Below are 11,769 nucleotides of genomic sequence, written 5' to 3'. Positions count from 1 at the left end.
AGTGTGGTGCCTGGTTGAGATTCTCACTCTCTCTCTCTCTCTCTCTCTCTCTCTCTCTTTTTCTCCCTCTGCCTCTCTCCCCTACTTGTGTATTCTCTTTCTCTCTAAAATTAAAAAAAAAAAAAAAAAAAAAGAGCTTGACAACTTTAGGGGCACCTGTCTGGCTCAGTCGGTGGAGCCTGACCCTTGATCTCAGGGTTGTGAGTTCAAGCTCCACGTTGGGTATGGAGATCACTTAATAGAATTACTTAATAGAATCTTAAAGAAAACAAAAAGAGACAACTTGACAACTTTGTAGCCCTATTGCTCTTATAGTTAAGAATGTTAAAGGTTTTGTCTTATCCAAGTGAAGGAAAAGACTAAAGAAACAATCCAAGCAATTCTGAGAAAAGTAAAATGGGAATTTGAATTATCTAAGTTGTCTAGTCTTAGTGCTTCTTTTTCTTAGTTTTTATTTCTTTTAAGAAACTTAGCCTTGAAGTATCTGTGGAATAAATAGTTTACCAAGTCATAAATACCTTGGTCAAAATTGCTTTATAAAATATTCAAATGGATCTAGATGATTTTTTATTTTGGGCTATTTTTAAAATGAAATATACTATTAAGTATATTCCTATTATTTTGTTGGTCCTACTAGGAATTTTGGAGTGCTTAGTCTGCTTAGTCTTTAATAGTTCTGCTTAGTCTTTAATTAATATAATATTTGTTATTAATTGGTTGGTTAATTAATATTTAAGTTAAGCCAACAAATGTTTACTGTGACCTCACAAGTCCAAAGTATTGTGCTGAAAATTGTAAAGAGTATAGAAAACAATAAGGCATTCCACTTTCCTAAGAAGCTTAACAGCTAGTTGCAGGCAAAACCTATATATAACAGTACAAGGAGAAATGAATTAGATGCTATGAGGGAGGTACTAGCAAAGTGGAATGAAAGTATAGAAGAACGATTACAGCCATGCCAGCTGGGCAGTCTATCATTATTTGTGGCAGAAAGGAAGAAGAATCAGAAGAGACTTCTTCTATATTAGAAGTATTTAGCAGGATTTCTTCACAGAAAGTTAAAGTTGGGGAATTTAAATGGCTTAAATGCTTAGGATATGTGTCTGGGTTATTGGGAACCCTCAGGACAGATAGTCTTTTTCCTGTAAAGGGGGTCTTTTTGGTACATAAAGTTTTAAATTGAAGAATCCCTTTAATTACCGCTATGCATGGATATCTGGATTAGTTGGAGTCTACCAAACCATTAAAATCAAAGTTCTGTTCTTGCCAAGTAAGCAAAAACACATAAGTAGCCATTCTAACACAATTACCTTTTACAGACTTACTTCTTTTTGGGTTTGCTAACACAGTACAATAGATTATAAACTCTGATGAAGAGAGAGAGATACAGGGAGATAATTTCTTAATTTATATATCTTTAATTTTTAAATTAAAGATTTTATTTCATGTTCATTCATTGACATTTTCTTTTATGTTCAAAAATCACCTAAATAGGGGTGCCTCAGTGGCTCAGTCAGTTAAGTGTCTGACTCTTGATTTCGGCTCAGGTCATGATCTCCTGGTTTAGTGAGTTCGAGCCCCATGTCCACCTCTGCTCTGACAGCATAGATTCTCTCTCTTTCCCTCCCTCCCTGCCCCTCCCCTGCTCATGCTCTCTCTCTCTCTCTCTCTCAAAAATAAATGAACATTTAAAAAAATCACCTAAATAAACAGGTGAGCAGTGAGTCAGAGGTTCCCTAAACAACAACAAAATGCTGAAGTTGGTCCATATTGCAGTGAGAATGAATGGTAAAATATCTATTCTGTTCATTAGAATATAAGCCCATAAACCACTCCTTTCAGAGCCTGGAAACCCTGAGAACAAGTTGAGTTGATGTGAGGATGGAGTTTCAACCAGCTATTGTTGCTTTTTTTGGTTTAAACAAGACTTTTAATCCCATTTTATGGGCACCTATGTTATTTTTCAACATCTGGTCACCTTATGATAAGCAGGTGCTAATGAAGCACAGGATATATCATTGGATAAATATGAGCATTGTATTTTTCTTGAGGGACAACACATATTCTTGGGACTTTTATCAAGTTACATTTTACTAGTCCTAAAATATTTAGAGTTATGTACTTAAAAGATACAGAGCATAGGTATTACATCCACAGAAAGTATTTTAGTCAGTGAATGTTCAATGTAGCAGGTAGAGATGAACTTAACACATCTTGTAGACTGAACTGGGAACAGACTCTTCAGCCATAAAATGCACTTAACAGTCTATTTAATAGTGGCGAGGTCCTTGAAAATGCAATATCCATGCTAATCTCGCCTTTTTCTAAATCACAGATGAAAAATAGGTCAGTTAGGTAGAGCCTTCTCTTTCTATTTAAAGTGTGACATTTAATCTATTTAAACAACTACCAAAACTTTATTAATTCAATGTAAGATAAGCGTGCTGAGAAAGTAGAAAACATTATTAAGGACACAAGGTTTTCCAAAATTTGATCTGATGTCTTAGATCTCAGGACCCAATATAGTCTCTACTTGGGGATTTCAATCAAATCAGTAACACCAAGGAAGGACCAGAAAAAAAAGCAACCCAGAATGTAATGAAATTTCACATTTAAAGGAAATGGCTTAAAGAAACTGAGTATTTTACAAAAGAGGCAAAAATTAGAAAAGGAACCTCTAGAAAAACGTTTTTCACTTCCTTGATGCCTTTAGGGAAAATTCATTTGGAAAGAGGAGTATACACAGACAGAAAGCTTCCAGCAGATAACAAACCAAAGAGTCAAATTAGGGCTTAATGTGACTAGGTACCGGCTTTGGTGCATTTCTTTTAAACTACGATGTTCTGCAGAATTCTTTGGAGAGGAAGATGCAGGGTATGTGATAAATTGTAATTGCATTTCACTGGGGTCTATTTTGGAGAATGTTCACACTTTTCTCCTCTAGCCCCTCTCCTTTATTTGAATAGGATTTAGTATTCTCTGGCCCCACCCTCCCAATCAACCCAAATGTATACCTAGGGTAATGCAATAGTTCCAATCGTTCCCAAGAACAATTATAAAGAATAAAAGCTCCTGTATTTGGAATGTAAACACAATGATACTCGACTACAGTTTTGGGTTGGGGCTTTAGAAAAAACTTTTTTTGTTGTTTTAAATTTTTTCTTGGGTATTGCATTCTCGGGTATTGCAAATTTGGGTGCCATAATTTAAGGGAGAAGATGTTTTCCTCCTCCTAGCTCCCTTCTCCAGATCTTGAAAGAAACCCTGGAAGAGAAAGGGCACCTAGAGGTTATTTCTCCTGCTTAATGGACTACTGTGGATTCAACAACAGTTTAGTTCTGTTCAGTTCAGCTCTTATTCCAGAAAACTAACTCCATCAATTATAGAAAATAACTTTTTATAGAGTTTTTTCCAAACCTGTCTTCACTGCATATCCAGGAAGGATTAGTTTCCTTCACACCATCAAAGCACCTAGGTTCTTTCCTTTATTTTATGAGAATCATTCAGGTGATATGTAGTAGCTACTATTATTGGGCACATGTGGTATCTCATTTAGATTTTTAAATCCATGTTCTCAGGGGCAGAGTGCTGCTATTGACAATATCCGCTATCTCCCTCCTCATTAAAACCAAACCCCAAACCCACTGTAAAACAAAACGGTGATAAAAAAATCACACCTTACATATTTTGTGTCCTGCCCCTCTCCTCAGTGCTCTTTTTTAGTTTGGCAATCTTTTTAAAAAATTGGTGAGTCAAAGCAAAAAAAAATCAAGTAGGAAGAAAAGGCTTTATTTGTGACTTACTCTGTGTCTCTGGTATGACTTTACTATAAATAAAAATTTATTTAAAAATCTGACTTTAAATCTTGATGTATTTATTGTAAAATTTATAAGTTGGAACCTCCTACCATCTTGATTTATTTGATTTTAAAATGGAGTTCTTACCATTTCCCTCGGGGAGACTTTTTGGTTTGAATAGTTCTTACTGGCAGGTTGCCTTCTTTATATTTAGCCCAAATTTTCATTTTCAAAGACCGTTTAGATAAGTACCATGATAGCGCTAGCCAATGGATCTGTGTATCACATAATAGAGTGTGACAATCCACTCAGTTGTGAAAGACACTGGAGATAAAATAATAAAGTAGCATTTGTGTTATCACATTGGCTTTACAAATCTAGTTAAACACTGACCCAACAGTGTTACTCATTATTGGAAATTATAGATGTTTATAATTCTCCAGAATATGTTGAGTTAAGTTATAGTGTATATCATATATTTAAATTTAAATTCAAAATCCTGGGCTGAGAGAGATGTAGATTTGTGACACTCCTTGGAGATTTGGGGACCATGAACCAACGAATACATTACATTGCCACATTAAAGAACTCTTTTTATCTGTAAAGATGTAAGCACCATTCTCCATTTTAATAACTTTTAAAAACAGGGTTTTAAAATCTTATGATTTTAATGAACTTAGACTTCTGCACCAAACTATATCTGTGGACCTTTAGATTTATATTTCTTCTGTTTTATTTATATCTCAATATAAATATATAAAAATATGAACTCCCTAGAATTGTTCCTAGATTCTGTTACAATAACAATGTTTGAACTATGTGGTTGGAACATGCATTATTTCTTTTATGGTCCATATCAACAAAATTATTTTTATATGTGTGATTATGTATATACACTTGAAAAATCTGTATTTGTAAGAGATAATTCCAAGTGGCTTCTGAAATTGACAGTAAAAATAACAATGACTTATATCTCCTGCACTATTTATATAATACTGGTCTACAAACTTCTTAAGTTTGTAGGGCAAACTATTTATTATTATTTATTATTATATATATATTATTTATTATTATTAAGGGCAGGCTATTTATTCAGTAAATATTGGTTGAGGGGTGTCTGACTGGTTCAGTCTGAGCGTGTGACTCTTGATCTTGGGGTCATGAGTTCAAGCCCCATGTTGGGGAGGGGGTAGTTTATACTTAAAATAAAAAGAAACTTAAAAAAATATATTTGTTGAGTAAATGAGTACATCCATAAGTAATTATAAATTAACTTAATTAGCTTCATTTAAGCAATAAAGACATTTTAAATCACTCCATTCACAGTAGATAAGGATGCAGTTTAGGTTGATTCCACTTTGGTTCCATTCAAATATAAGGTAAGTTTCTTGGTTTTTTTTAAGTTTTTTTTTTTTAATGTTTATTTATTTTTGAGAGAGAGACAGAGACAGAGTGCAAGCAGGGGAGGAGCAGAGAGAGAGGGAGACACAGAATCCAAAGCAGGCTCCAGGCTCCAAGCTGTGAGCTCGGAGCCTGATGTGGAGCATGATGTGGAGATCATGACCTGAGCCGAGGTCGGACGCTTAACTGAGCCACCCAGGCGCCCCAGGTAGGTTTCTGAAGTCCCAAAAGCTATTAGTCTCATCTATAAGGCTGTTTGGTAGTTTGAAACCAAGGTGATTCGTGTGTGTGGTGTGTGTGTGTAAAAACCATTTGGCTATCCAGTGGAATAATTTGTAGAACAAAGGCAGAATAACTGATTCTTTTTTTTTTTTAATTTTCTTAATGTTTTATTTATTCTTGACAGAGAGAGAGAGAAAAACAGTGAGTGGGGGAGGGGTAGAGAGAGAGCAACACACAGAATCTGAAAGTAGGCTCCAGGCTCAGAGCTGTCAGCACAGAGCCTGATGTGGGGCTCAAATTCACCAACCCTGAGACCATGACCTGAGCCCAAGTTGGATGCTTGGGCTGAGCCACTCAGGTGCCCCTGATTCTTTTTTTTCATTTACCAGCTTTCAAAATAATAAATGGTTTACTAGCTTCCTTCATTGATGAATTTTTATTTATAGCATTATGAGCTCATGGAGAATGGGAAATTCCACAGATAATTCAAATTTGATGTGTTTCAATTCATTGTACTTATTACGCTTAGTGATGATCAATGTGTCCCATATATGGCTAGCCAGAGTCTCTTCAGTTTGGCTCCTGAGACTTTCTGACATTGACCCTAGTAGTTTTATTTTTAATTTTTTTAAATGTTTGTTTATTTTTGACAGAGAGAGAGAGAGAGAGAGAGAGAGCGCGCGCGCGCGCGCGCGCGCGCGCGCATGGGGGAGGGGCAAGGAGAGAGGGAGACAGAGGAACACAATCAGGCTCTGCACTGACAGCAGACAGCCCGATGTGGGGCTCGAACTCATGGACCATGAAATCATGACCTGAGCCAAATTGGTTGCTTCACAGACTAAGCCATCCAGGTGCCCCAACCCTAGTTTTTAATAGTTTCCTTGATATCTACTATAACAAAATGTTCCAGATCTATTTTTGTATATTTCTTTTCCAGGCTATTTTTCCAAGAATCCCTCATTCCTTTTAATAGGGCCATACGTATTTTAAGACAGTCTTTGTGCTAAGGATGCTCATTATTACTGAGTTGGTTTTTATGTCCTTTCAGCAAAAAAAGCTAGGTGATATATTTTCTTTTTATTTCCTCCCTCTCTCCCTCTTTTCCTGTCTTCATCCTTTACCCCCTTTCCTTCCCTTCCTTCCTTTCAATAATTCAATGAAATAAATCATGAGTTTATACTGATGCTTAACTTCCGTCTTACACCTTTAACTCATTTTTCACATTAAGAATCCTGATATCAAAACACCAGCATGATAAAATTTGAATATCACATAACTCTTCATTTTCTGTATCCCAAACATACAGTAGAGGACAACACTAATCTTAACACCAACAACATAATTATTAATAACCATTATTTTATTTTATTTTTATTTTTTAAAAAAATTATTTATTTTTGAGAGAGAGAGAAAGAGAGAGTGAGAGAGCATGGTAGGGGCAGAGAGAGAGGGAGAGAGAGAGAGAATCCCAAGCAGGTTCTGCACAGTCAGTGCAGAGCCTGATGCGAGGCTCGAACTCATGAACTATGAGATCATGACCTGGGTTGAAGTCGGATGCTTAACCAACTGAGCCACGCAGGTGCCCTTATTTTATTTTTTTAAACAGATCTTTTTCCTTAGGGTATACTGCAGTCAAGGATTTACTATCAAATTACCAAGTTTTAAATTCACTTGGAAGAGTTATTTTCTGTGTAGTTCAGCTACCAACTGGATACACATTTCAATTTTTTTGTTTCATTTTAATTCTGGTTTTTAGGGATTTCTTTTTTCCATTTAGTTTTGTTTTGTAATTAACTTTCAAAGTTCACAGTCTTAATAAGGATAGTCTTCATGTCGATATTTTGGCATTTTTTTGTGTGCAATCTCTGTACTCCTGAGCTTCTTTTATATAGACCTGAAAAGGAATCAAAATAACTAAGATCCATGTTTATTTTATTATACTTTTTTTAATGTTTATTTATTTTTGAGAGAGTGCAAGCAGGGGAGGAGCAGAGAGAGACACACACACAATCTGGAGCAGGTTCCAGGTTCTGAGCTGTCAGCAAAGAGCCTGATGCAGGGCTTAAACTCATGAACCGTGAAGATCATGACCTGAGCCGAAGTCTGACGTGTAACCAACTGAGCCACCCAGATGCCCCCATGTTTATTTATTTTTTATTTATTTATTTATTTTTAATGGATGTGGTTTCTTTTTTTTTTTTTTTTTTTAATTTTTTTTTTTTTTCAACGCTTTTTATTTATTTTTTTTTGGGACAGAGAGAGACAGAGCATGAACGGGGGAGGGGCAGAGAGAGAGGGAGACACAGAATCGGAAACAGGCTCCAGGCTCCGAGACATCAGCCCAGGGCCTGACGCGGGGCTCGAACTCACAGGCCGTGAGATCGTGACCTGGCTGAAGTCGGACGCTTAACCGACTGCGCCACCCAGGCGCCCCCCCATGTTTATTTTTTAAAAACATTTATATATTTATTTTTGAGATCGAGAGAGAGAGAGAGAGAGAGAGAGAGAGAGAGAGGACAAGCTCGAGCAAGGGAGGGGCAGAGAGAGAGGGAGACAAAGAATCCCAAGCAGGCTTCACACCATCATTGCAGAGCCTGACGTGGGGCTCGAACTCACAAACCAGGAGATTATGACCTGAGCTGAAACCAAGAGTCAGATGCTCAACCGACTGAGCCCCCCAGATACCTCTTATGGTTTAATCATGGTTCTGACATTTATTTGCTGTATCTCTTATAGAAATTATACAATGTCTCAAACCAGCATTTCCAACTGTGTTTCATGGACCACCCTGTAAGATGGGAAGTGGGAGGTGGGGTGGGGTGTGGGGATAGGATTCCATGGTCAATAAGTCTGAAAATTCCATATTCTCTTGGAGAATCATGATGTACATAACACATAAAAGACTCTGAAAAGACCTGAAGTAAGGAATCCTTTTTAGATTAATATAACCCACTGTTTTCAAACTTTTTTATCTCAGCATCAAGAGACAGTCTTCATACTTTTTTTTTTTTTTTTTTTTTTTTTGACAACACTTATTTCACTGAATGTGAGTTCTATGAAACATACTTTGGGAAATGTTGCTCTCAAGTTTTCTTGTATGTCAGAAAGGGATAATAATACCTGTTCTACTATTCTCTCAGAGTTACTGTATGGATCAAGTGAATTGGATATGAAAGATTTTTAGTATATAAAAGAGGCTACTATTTTGGAGATGGCAGAATAATGGAAAATGACATGCAAGGGTCAAATTAGGAAGATGTACAGGCAGGAAAGAGGAACCTATTTCAAAGAGCAGCTATGATCAGGTGAATGATTTTCAGTGGGACTCAGGGAAGCCCTAGACTCAAGACAGAAAAGTGCTTGTTTTATTCGTGGGTGGAAGTAATCTAGAAAAGGAACTACCAACTGCCACAAAAGAATGATTTATGTGAAGAAGTTTGCCTAGTGCATTGAGTATCGACAGTATAAGGTATGTATCCGTTTATTAGGGCTGCCATACAGAATACCACAGACTGGATGGTTTAAAAGACAAAAATTATTTTCTCACCCTTCTGGAGGCCAGAAGTCCAAGATAAAGGTGTCAGGAGGGTTGGTTTTTTTGAGACCTCTTTCTTTGGATGTAGAGGGCCATCTTCTCCCTGTGTCTTCACATGGTCTCTCCTGTGTATGGGCACATGTGTGACCAAATTTCCTTTTCTTACAAGGATACCAGTCAGATTGGATTACAGGTTACCCTGATGACCTCATTCAAAATGCATTTACTGAGCATCTGTTATGTACAGGTACTGGGCTTTCAGAAATGATAGTATCTACTAGAGACAAAGAACAGGAGTAGGATGTAGATGCAGTGGGGAGGAAGTTCAGCCATGAAATAGAGGCTTAGATGTCCCTTCTACTGTTTATTCAATGAACATTTTAAGTACCAGCTGTGTGCTTGTTTTTAACTTTACTTATTTTTTTTTATTTAAAAAAAATTTTTTTATGTTTATTTCGGAGACAGAGAGACAGAGTATGAGTGGGGGAGGGGCAGAGAGAGAGGGAGACACAGAATCTGAAGCAGGCTCCAGGCTCTGAGCTGTCAGCACAGAGCCCGACGCGGGGCTCAAACTCACAAATCGTGACATCATGACCTGAGCCAATGTCAGTCGCTCAACCGACTGAGCTACCTAGGTGCCCCTACTTTTTTTTTTTTTTTTTAATTTTTAACATTTCTTTATTTATATTTTGAGAGACAGACTGAGCATGCGTGGGGGAGGGGCAGAGAGACAGGGAGTCACAGAATCCAAAGCAGGTTCCAGGGTCTGAACTGTCAGCACAGAGCCTGACATGGGGCTCAAACCCATCGGCTGTTAGGTCATGACTGAGCTGGAATTGGATGCTTAACCGGCTGAGCCACCCACTCATCCCTATTTTACTTACTTTGAGAGGGAGTGGGAGACAGTGCACAGGAGGGGCAGAGGAAGAGAGAGAGAGAGAGAGAGAGAGAGAGAGAGAGAGAGAGAGAGATATTAAGAAAGAATCCCAAGCAGGTTCTGCATTGTCAGTATGGAGCCCAGTGTGGGTCTAGAACTCAGTAACCGTGATCATGACCTTAGCCAAAATCAAGAGTCAGACACTTGGGGCTCAGGTCATGATCTCTGGGTTCATGAGTTAGAGCCCCGACATGGGGTTCTGTGCTGACAGCTCAGAGCCTGGAGCCTGCTTCAGATTCTGTGTCTCCCTCGCTCTCTCCCCCTCCCCCACTCATGCTCTGTCTCTGTCTCTCAAAAATAAATAAACATTAAAAAAAAAAAAAGAGTCGAACGCTTAAACCAACTGAGCCATCCAGGTGCCCGCTGGCTGTGTTTGCTATTAATGCTGTGCCAGAAGCTAGGCAGTAAGGAGAGGCTTATACCAATTTCATCATTTGGAGATGTATATTTCTCACATATTAATATTTCTGCAATCGTGTTTTATAGTCATAACTAGTTTAAATGGTAACCTTATTTCTTAGTTGAACATAAAATAATGGTGCTTCTGGGGCACCTGGGTGACTTAGTCTGTTGAGTGTCAGGCTTTGGCTCAGGTTATGATCTTGTTCGTGAGTTAGACCCCTGCATAGGGCTCGCTGCTGTCAGCTCAGAGCTTGCTTCACATCCTCTGTCCCCCTCTCTCTCTGCCCCTCCCCCACTATGCTCTCTTTCTCTCAAAAATAAACAACAAATTAAAAAAAATGGTGCTTCTTATAATTGATGGAGCCAATTAGATTCAATAAAACATGATTTTTAGTTTGTCAAACATGGTTCTTATCCACAAGATGCTTACTATTTATGATCTTGCAAGGTACTGGATTTCCCCCTATGCTTGTAATCATGTAATATCTTTTATCAGTTTGTCTTTTTCTTCTTGGCCTTAAATATGTGTTTACTGAAGTATGGTTGTCTATTTTCCCACTGTACTGTCTTGTCTCTCTCATTATTCAAATGAGAGACTTTCATATCTCTACCTTCAACCCCAATTGTTTGTCTAGGCTCTGATTCATAACTGGTACCTGAAGATTACTACTTTGTCTGGTTGTCACCTCAAACTCACAATGCAACACCTTTTCCTCCAAGTCAGCTTCTCCCTAGACTTCCCCAGATCTTTCAGATTTTCTAGTAATTCAGACTTGAAACCTTGGGGAGCCATCCTTGATTTTACCCTCTTTGTTTCGCTTCTTCTACAGGTCTACTGTGTTACGAGGATCTGTACATTCTTCCTCTTGCATTGATCTCTTTTCCAAGTCCACTATTACCATCTCAGTCCAGGCCCTTGTCTAATCGTGCATAGGCTACTATAATGATTTCTACCTCTTCCTCTGATTCATCTTATCCATTATCACTTTAAATTTTCACTAACACTGTAGTGTACACTTGACTCCCTGCTAAAAGTCATTTAATGGCCCCTTACTGATCATTGAATAAATTCCAAACACCACAGCCTGGTATTCAAGGGTCTCCACAGTTATCCCTTTCCAGCTTCATCACCCAGCACCTAAACTAGAGGAAATGTTCTGCACTTTTCAGCTGCTACAACTTTGGCTTGAGCCATTTCCTTTGCCTGGAGTCCTACTCCTATCCTCCAGGCTTTCCTTCAAAGCTCAGCTGACTGTCCAGGGAAAGCATTTCTTGACAGTTTGTAATTTACAGTGAATCCTCTTCTCTGAACTCCTATAGTACTTAATGCATATATTAATAATCTGACATTTTTTTAATTTTTTAATTTATTTTTGAGACAGAGAGACAGAGCATGAACGGGGAGGGGCAGAGAGAGAGGGAGACACAGAATCGGAAGCAGGCTCCAGGCTCTGAGCCGTCAGCCCTGAGCCCGA

The sequence above is a fragment of the Neofelis nebulosa genome, chromosome 2, assembly GCF_028018385.1.
Source record: "Neofelis nebulosa isolate mNeoNeb1 chromosome 2, mNeoNeb1.pri, whole genome shotgun sequence".
NCBI lineage: Eukaryota > Metazoa > Chordata > Mammalia > Carnivora > Felidae > Neofelis > Neofelis nebulosa.
The sequence above is the reverse complement of the archived record's forward strand: the minus strand, read 5'-3'. Positions refer to the sequence as shown.